At 39.6% G+C, this 9358-nt stretch overlaps 1 long non-coding RNA gene across 1 annotated transcript in view; it reads left to right on the top strand.

Annotated features, from left to right (window-relative positions):
• Positions 1-9358, top strand: part of LOC139180725 (uncharacterized) — a 35073-nt gene that overhangs the window by 5105 nt on the left and 20610 nt on the right. The window lies entirely within an intron of this gene.

Raw genomic sequence — 9358 nt, 5'->3', positions numbered from 1 at the left:
TGTCTGGGTTGGTCAACAGCCCATATGATTCAGTGGTAAAAATGCAAGGCTTCAGGCTGAGACAGTTCCAAAGATTACCTGGAACAGGAAAATATTGCTCCCGAAGAGCTGTAGATTCATAAAGATGCCAAACAAAGGTATTGTGCTTCCTAATCTGTAGTGAACAGAAGAGGGAAGACACAAACCATAGGGTTTAGAGCCCAGCTTTAGAGCTGCAGTCTACGATTGTATTGACCCAGGCAGTCAATGGTCAAGCCTAAAGGATAAAGACCCAGCCTGTATAATATGTCATTTTAAGGTTGTAATTATAAAGCTACCATAAATAATTATATGACAATAGTGAAAATGATACTCTTGTCATTCTTTTGTCTGAGTCACTTAGTATAGAGTTGGCAGTGAAACGAAAGCATAACTTGATCAAGTCACCATATTGGATGGTGTATAGAAGTTGAATATAGAAGGGTAAAACTTAGAGAAGGATTTCTTTCTTAAGAGTTGTCAGTATGCTTTGAGTTCTTCCTTTCCTTCACCAACCTCAGTACTATAAACAATTTCCTTTTTCTCAACTAGTGGTTGAAGCAGCAAAAATACTACTGTGTCCCCTTAACCTGGGAGCACAGTGTCTGGTACCTAACACAATTCTAGGGAATTTAAGTTCATGTCTGATTTCTTAGGGCCAAGAGAAATGTAAGAATTCAGGCAAACAAGCATGCATCAACTGCACGATATGAAAGGGAATCAAAAGTTCCCACTGGGGATCTACAATTTACCCAGGAAAGATCTAAGGGAAAGGAATCCACTTTAAAGATCTGTTACACCCAGAGAGAGCTAGACTTAGACATTTCAACGGAAGAAACACCACAGATCACAGCAATCCCAAGACAGTAAGTCCTTTCTTGACCAGTATCTCTACTTTTTTCCCCCTATTCTTATTGTCTAGAGTAAGGAAATCTTAAGCTGATTGTCTAGATTAAGAAACCTATGTATATAGCCCAGTGGGTAGATAAAAGATTGAAAAAGCACAATGCAGTTAAATGCAGAAGTTGTCTGCTAGGATATGCCTAGGAAGAGGTAAACTGTATAATTCAGTAGTTAATTTTTTAAACTTGGCATTGGCTCTATATTATCCTGTATGGGATTTAAAAACACACTTACACACACACTTCAAAAATTCAGAATTAAATATAAAAATTTCCCTCTATACATCTGGGTCTCTTTTGCTGTCTCGCATACAGGGTTATCGTTACCATCTTTCTAAATTCCATATATATGCGTTAGAATACTGTATTGGTGTTTTTCTTTCTGGCTTACTTCACTCTGTATAATAGGCTCCAGTTTCATCCACCTCATTAGAACTGATTCAAATGTATTTTTTTAATGGCTGAGTAATACTCAATTGTGTATATATACCACAGCTTTCTTGGCATTAAAACATATATAATATCATAAAAGAAATGAATCACCAGTCCAGGTTTGATGCAGGATACAGGAAGCTTGGGGCTGGTGCACTGGGATGACCCAGAGGAATGGTATGGGGAGGGAGGTGGGAGGGGGTTCAGGATGGGGAACACATGTACACCCATGGCAGATTCATGTTGATGTATGGCAAAACCAATACAATATTGTAAAGTAAAATAATAATAATAATATAAAAAATTTAAAAAAATTTCCCTCTGATCTCAAAATAAGTACTTATATCCCAAGAGATAATGCACATGATTTGGGGTGCTAATGCCCCAAATTGGAAACAAAAGTCCACCAACATTGAAGTACATAAAGAAATTGTAGTGTATTCATGTAGTGGACACTAAAGCACTAGGGAAGAGAACAACCTACTGTTACATGCAATAGAATGGGTGAATATTCATGAGTAAGCATGAGGAGAGAGGGCCTGTCACAGAACCCTATATCAATTTACACTACTTGACAGCCAAGATCAACAAATACTCATCTATAGTGAAGGAGATCAGAATAGTTATTAATTTTTATTTTGCACAGGAGAGGGAAGTGAGGAGAGAAGAGTCAGGCAGTGGTGGTGGTTATTGCTGTATGGGGTAACTTGAGGGGAACCCCTGTGGAAATAGGATCTTTCTATCTTGATCTGCAAGTTGGTTACAGTTTTACATTTAGAAATATTCATTGATTTGTATATACTCATGATCTCATCCCCCTTTGTGGATCACAGCCTTGTCGTGGTGAAGGAACTTACATAACTCAATGAAGCTGTGAGCCATGCCATGCAGGGCCACCCATGATGGATGGGTCATAGTGAAGACTTTTGACAATACATGGTCCACTGGAGGAGGAAATAGCAAACCACTCCAGTATTCTTGCCATGAGAATACCATGAACAGTATGAAAAGGCAAAAAGGTTTGACACCAGAAGATGAGTTCCCCTGGTTGGAAGGTGTCCAATATGCTACTGGGGAAGAGTGAGTGAAGGGCAATTACTCATAGCTCCAGAAATAATGAAGCATCTGGGCCAAAGTGGAAGCAACACTCAGTTGTTGGTGTGTCTGGTGGTGAAAGTAAAGTCTGATGCTGAAAAGAACAATATTGCATAGGAGCCTGGACTGTTAGGTCGAAGGATCAAGGTAAATTGAATGTGGTCAAGAAGGAGATGGCAAGAGTGAAGATCGACATCTTAGTAACCAGTGAACTAAAATGGATGGGAATGGGTGAATTTAATTCATATGACCATTATATCAACTACGCCATGCAAGAATCCCTTAGAAGAAATGGAGTAGCCTTCAGAGTCAACAAGAGTCTGAAAAGCACACTTTGGTGCAATCTCAAAAATGATAGAATAATCTCAGTTCACTTCCAAGGCAAATCATTCAACATTATACTAATCCAAGTCTATGCCTTAACCTCTGATGCCAACGAAGCTGAAGTTGACTGGTTCTATGAAGACCTACAATATCTTCTAGAGCTAAAACCTAGAAGATGTCCTTTTCTTCATCAGGGATTTGAATGCAAAAGTAGGAAGTAAAGAGATACCAGTAATAACAGGCAAGTTTGGCCTTGGAGTACAAAATGAAGCAGGGCAAAGGCTAACAGAGTTTTGTCGATGGAACATGCTAGTCCTACCACATACCATTTTCCAGCAACCCGAGATAAAATGATGCTACACAGAGACATACCAGATGGTCAATACCAAAATCATATTGATTATGTTCTCTGCAGCTGAAGATGGAGAAGCTCTATAAAGTCAGCAAAATTAAGACCTAGAGCTGACTGTGGCTCAGATCATCAGCTCCTTATTGCAAAAGTCAGACTGAAATCAAATAAAGTAGGGAAAATCAATAGGCATTTCAGGTATGACCTGAATCAAATCTCTTATGATTATGCAATGGAGGTAACAAATAGGTGCAATGGATTAGGTCTGTAGACAGAGTGCCTGAAGAACTATGAACAGAACTTAATAACATTGTACAGGAGGAAGTGAATAAAAATCATTCCAAAGGGGGAAAAAATGCAAGAAGACAAAGTCATTGTCTTAGAAGGCCTTACAAATAGCTGAGAAAAGAAAAGTAAAAGGCAAGAAAGAACGGAAAAGATATACCAGACTTAATGCAGAGTTACAGAGAATATCAAAGAGAGATAAAGACTTCTTAAGTGAACAATGCAAAGAAAAGAGGAAAACAATAGAGATCTTTTTAAGAAAACTGGAGATATCAAGGGAGCATTTCATGCAAGGATGGGCATGATAAAGGGCAGAAACAGCAAGGACCTGAAAGAAGCAGAAGAGATTAAGAAGAAATCGCAAGAATACACAGAGGAACCATACAAAAAAGGTCTTAATGACCCAGATAACCACAATGGTGTGGTCTCTTATCTAGAGCCAAACATTCTGGAGTGTGAGGCCAAGTGGGCCTTAGGAAGCATCACTATGAACAAAGCTAGTGCAGGTGATAGAATTTCAGCAAAGCTATTTCAAATCCTAAAAGATGATGCTGTTAAAGTGCTGCACTCAATATGTCAGCAAATTTGGAAAACTCAGCAGTGGCCACAGGACTGGAAAAGGTCAGTTTTCATTTCAATTCCAGTGAAAAGCAGTACCAAAAATGTTCAAACTCATTTCACACGCTAGTGAGGTTATGTTAAAAATTCTTCAAGCTAGGCTTTAGCAGCACATGAACCAAGAATGTACAGATATACCATCTGGGTTTCAAAGAGGCAGAGATCAATTGCCAACATTTGGTTGATTATGGAGGAAGCAAGGGAGTTCCAGAAAAACATCCACCTCTGCTTCATTGATTATGCTAAAGCCTTTGACTGTGGGGATCACAACAAACTGTGGAAAATTCTTACAGAGATAAGAGTACCAGATCACTTTACCTGTCTCTTAAGAAACCTGTACACAGGTCAAGAAGCAACAGTTAGAACTGGACATGGAAAAATGGATTGGTTCCAAACTGGGAAAGGAGTACGACAAGGTTGTATATTGCCACCCTGCTTATTTAACTTATATGCAGCATACATTATGAGAATTGCGGTGCTAGATGAATCACAAACCGGAATCATGGTTGCCTGAAGAAATACTGACAACCTCAGATATGCAGATGATACCATTCTAATGGCAGAAATTGAGGAGGAACTAAAGAGAGTCTTGACGAGGGTAAAGAGAAGAGTGAAAAAGCTGGCTTGAAACTCAACGTGAAACAAACTAAGATGACATCTGGTCCCATCACATCATGGCAAATAGAGAAAAATGGAAGCAGTGACAGATTTTCTTTTCTTGGGCTCCAAAATCACTGCGGATGGTGAAATCAAAAGATGTTTGCTCCCTGGAAGGAAAGCTATGACAAACCTATACAGCATATTAAAAAGCAGAGACATCATTTTGCCGACATTAGGTTTATATGATCAAAGCTATGGTTTTTCCAGTGATGATATACAGATGTGACAGTTGGGACATAAAGAAAGCTGAACATTGAAAAATTGATGCTTTTCAATTGTGGTGCTAGAGAAGACTCTTGAGAGTCCATTGAACTCCAAGGAGATCAAACAAGACAGTTCTAAAGGAAATCAACCCTGAATATTCACTGAAAGGACCGTTGATGAAGCTCCAATTCTTTGGCCACCTGATGTGGAGAGTCAACTCATTGGAAAAGACCCTAATGCTGGGAAAGACTGAAGGTAAAAGGAGAGGGGGATGACAGAGGGTGAAATGGTTAGATAGCATCACTGACTCAATGGACATGAATTTTAGCAAACTCCAAGAGTTAGTGGAGAACAAAAGAGCCTGGAGTGCTGCAGTCCATGGGGGTCACAAAGAGTTGGACACAATTTAGCAACTGAACAACAACAATTTGATCTCTTCATATTACGGTTTGCAAAGTTTTCTCCTATTGTGGTCAATACTGAAATCAGACTGATTATATTCTTTGCAGCCAAAGATGGAGAAGCTCTATACAGTCAGCAAAAACAAGACTGGGAGCTGACTGTGGTTCAGATCATGAACTCCTTATTGCCAATTCAGACTTAAATTGAAGAAAATAGGAAAAACCACTAGACCATTCAGGTATGACCTACATCAAATCCCTTATGATTATACAGTGGAAATGACAAATAGATTCCAGGGATTAGATCGGATAGACAGAGTGCTTGAAGAACTATGAACAGAGGTTCATGACATTGTACAGGAGGCAGTGATCCAGACCATCCCCAAGAAAAAGAAATGTAAAAAGGCAAAATGGTTGTCTGAGGAGGCCTTACAAATAGCTGAGAGAAGAAGAGAGGCGAAAGGCAAAGGAGAAAAGCAAAGATATACCCCTTTGAATGCAGAGTTCCAAAGAACAGCAATGAGAGATAAGAAAGCCTTCCTCAGTGATCAATGCAAAGAAATAAAGGAAACAATAGAATGGGAAAGACTAGAGATCTCTTCAAGAGAATTAGAGATGCCAAGGGAACATTTCATGTAAAGATGGGCACAATAAAGAACAGAAATGGTATGGACCTAACAGAAGCAGAAGATATTAAAAAGAGGTGGCAAGAATACAGAGAAGAGCTATACAAAAAAGATATTTATGACCCAGATATCCATGATGATGTGATCACTCACTCACCTTGAGCCAGACATTCTGCAACATGAAGTCAAGTGGGCCTTAGGAAGCATCACTATGAAGAAAGCTAGTGGAGGTGATGGAATTCCAGTTGAGCTATTTCAAATCCTAAAAGATGATGCTGTTAAGGTACTGCACTCAATATGCCAGAAAATTTGGAAAACTCAGCAGTGGCCAAAGTGGAAAAAGTCAGTTTTCATTCCAATCCCAAAGAAAGGCAATGCCAAAGAATGCTCAAACTACTGCATGATTGCACTCATCTCACACACTAGCAAAGTAATGCTCAAAATTCTCCAAGCCAGGCTTCAACAGTACATAAACTGTGGACTTCCAGATGTTCAATCTGGATTTAGAAAAGGCAGAGGAACCTGAGATCAAATTGCCAACATCTGTTGGATCATGGAAAAAGCAACAGAGTTACAGAAAAACATCTACTTCTGCTTTATTGACTATGCCAAAGCCTTTGACTGTGTGAATTACAACAAACTGTGGAAAATTCTGAAAGAGATGGGAATACTAGACCACCTGACCTGCCTCCTGAGAAATCTGTATGCGAATCAGGAAGCAAGAGTTAGAACTGGACATGGAACAACACAATGGTTCCAAATCGGGAGAGGAGTACATCAAAGCTGTATATTGTTACCCTGCTTATTTAATTTATATGCAAGGTACCTCACATGAAACGCTGGGCTGGATGAAGCACAAGCTGGAATCAAGATTGCTGGGAGAAATGTCAATGACTCAGATACGCAGATGACACCACCCTTATGGCAGAAAGTGAAAAAGAACTAAAAAGCCTCGTGATGAAAGTGAAAGAGGAGAGTGTAAAAGTTGGCTTAGAACTCAACATTCAAAAAACTAAGATCATGGCATCCAGTCCCATCACTTCGTGGCAAATAGATGGGAAAACAGTGGAAACAGTGAGAGACTTTATTTTGGGGGACTCCAAAGTCACTGCAGATGGTGACTGAAGCCATGAAGTTATAAGATGCTTGCTCCCTGGAAGAAAATCTATGACCAATCTGCACAGAATATTAAAAAGCAAAGATATCACTTTGCCAACAAAGGTCCATCTAGTCAAAGCTATGGTTTTTCCAGGAGTCATGTATGGATGTGAGTTGGACTATAAAGAAAGCTGAGCGCCGAAGAATTGATGCTTTTGAACTGTGGTGTTGGAGAAGACTCTTGAGAGTCCCTTGGACTGCAAGGAGATCAAAGTAGTCAATCCTAAAAGGAATCAGTCCTGAATATTCATTGGAAGAACTGATGCTGAAGCTGAAACTCCAATACTTTGGCCACCTAATGGGAAGAACTGACTCATTGGATAAGACCCTGATGCTGGGAAAGATTGAAGGCAGGAGGAGAAGGGGACAGCAGAGGATGAGATGGTTGGATGGCATCATTGACTCAATGGACATGATTTTGAGCAAGCTCCAGGAGCTTGGTGATTGACAGGGAAGCCTGGTGTGCTACAGTCCATGGGGTTGCAAAAAAACAGACGTGACTGAGCAACTGAAGTGAACTGATGTGCCAAAATCTGTACTGTGATGGATTACAGATGGAGTACATTCATCTCCAGTGAAGAGACTGACAGTGTGATACAACCTAACTGTTCATCATATAATCAGTTCCATGTGAGTCTTATTTTGTGTGTTTTCCTCATTGTTTACCTTTAAATATGCACCCCTCTCTCACAACACGTTATAATCTTTGACATAAATGGCTTCATGTCCCCACTCTTTGAATGTTGTCAGCCCACCTGACAAGGAGCAGGAGACACATCCTTTTACACAGGTTAGGTGTGCAGAACAAGTGAAAAGCAGTAGTTTTAGTCTGTGCTGCCTCTACCTCCTCCTGCATGGTCACTCTCAAACCCTTCAATAACAACAAACATGTATCACTTGTCAGCGTAGTGCCAGGCATTGTGAAAAGCACAGGTACCCAACAGGACAAGAAAGATGTGCTCCCTTTTTTTGTAGTGTAGCATATTACACATGCAATCGCCAGTGTGGATGTGATATGAAGAAAGATGCGGGGAGTTAAGGGAGACCCCAGGAAATTAGACAGAAGCAATGATATTTTGAAAATGAGGCCATAGAGCCAGGCAGGGATCCATGAGAGCACATACACTGTAGATTCAGATCAGGAAATGAGCTAAATCACAAAGTCCTTGTACAGTGCTCAAAGCTTCTTTTCATGATATAGCCATGAAAGACAAGGGAACTGAGCTTGCATTCTCAACTAACTGCCCTTTTTAGAAAAGCAGCTTGTCTATCTCAATAAAGAGAAGGCAGATGTCAGTTTATTTCTTCCCTCCAACCCAGTAACCACTTTCCCTTTCCTGCTCACCTTCATGTTCAGGGTTTCTTCAGCATTCTTCATTTCATATCTGTGTGAAACTTTCTTAATTTTCATTAAGCCCTCATCTGGTTTATTTGTGACGATCAGCCACTGAGCAGATTCAACCAACAACCTGATTAAAGAAGAGCACACAAGTGCAATCAGCTTTCCCTTGCTTGTTTGTCACCTGATTATTGGCAACAGATACTTTTTGCTTTTCATCTATCTAGAACTTCAGTTGTTGGATTAGGAAAGAAATTATGTTCTATTATACAAATACTAGGAAAATACGAGAATGACTATTGTGGGCATTTTACCTGAAATGTATAGCACACGCAGTCTTATACAGACTTGGGAGTCAAATTTCCTCTGTGCTTAATCAGCCGATTTTCCAAGAAGCTTATGAGGCTTAAGCTTGAGAGTCTTCCACATGCATAATTCCCTTCCAAAGTTTGTCTTAAGTTCTATCAAATTTGTGCTCACAGTATATATTTATAAAATATTCTTTTTTTAAAAGCCCTCCTATTATGTAAGCTTAAAGCCCAACAACATGTGCAAGTACTCCAACCATGAACTGCTCTTAGTAACCTGTTGTTAGTCGCTAAGTACACAGATGAGCCACTAATTTAAATTAGTCTCAGTTTTCTCATCAAGACAGTGGAGAAATTAATGCCACTGTCCTTGTGGGCTTGTTATGAGACTAGAATGAAATAACGGTTGTGTCTGGCATGGATTGCACTTTCCTCTCTCTCTAAACTCCTCTCAGTGTATTAAATCTATAGTCATTTCTTTATGAGTGATGAAATCTCATTCTCCCTAGACTGGTTTTAAGTGTAATGATGAAGCATAAATAAATGTTAAAATTATCTAAGAGGGTAGGGACTGCTGAACACATGATGTAAAGCACCTAAACTGCATGCCAGTTTTATTACTGGAAAAAACTATGCTTC

The sequence above is a fragment of the Bos indicus genome, chromosome 29 (assembly GCF_029378745.1).
Source record: "Bos indicus isolate NIAB-ARS_2022 breed Sahiwal x Tharparkar chromosome 29, NIAB-ARS_B.indTharparkar_mat_pri_1.0, whole genome shotgun sequence".
Taxonomy (NCBI): domain Eukaryota; kingdom Metazoa; phylum Chordata; class Mammalia; order Artiodactyla; family Bovidae; genus Bos; species Bos indicus.
The sequence above is the reverse complement of the archived record's forward strand: the minus strand, read 5'-3'. Positions and strand labels throughout refer to the sequence as shown.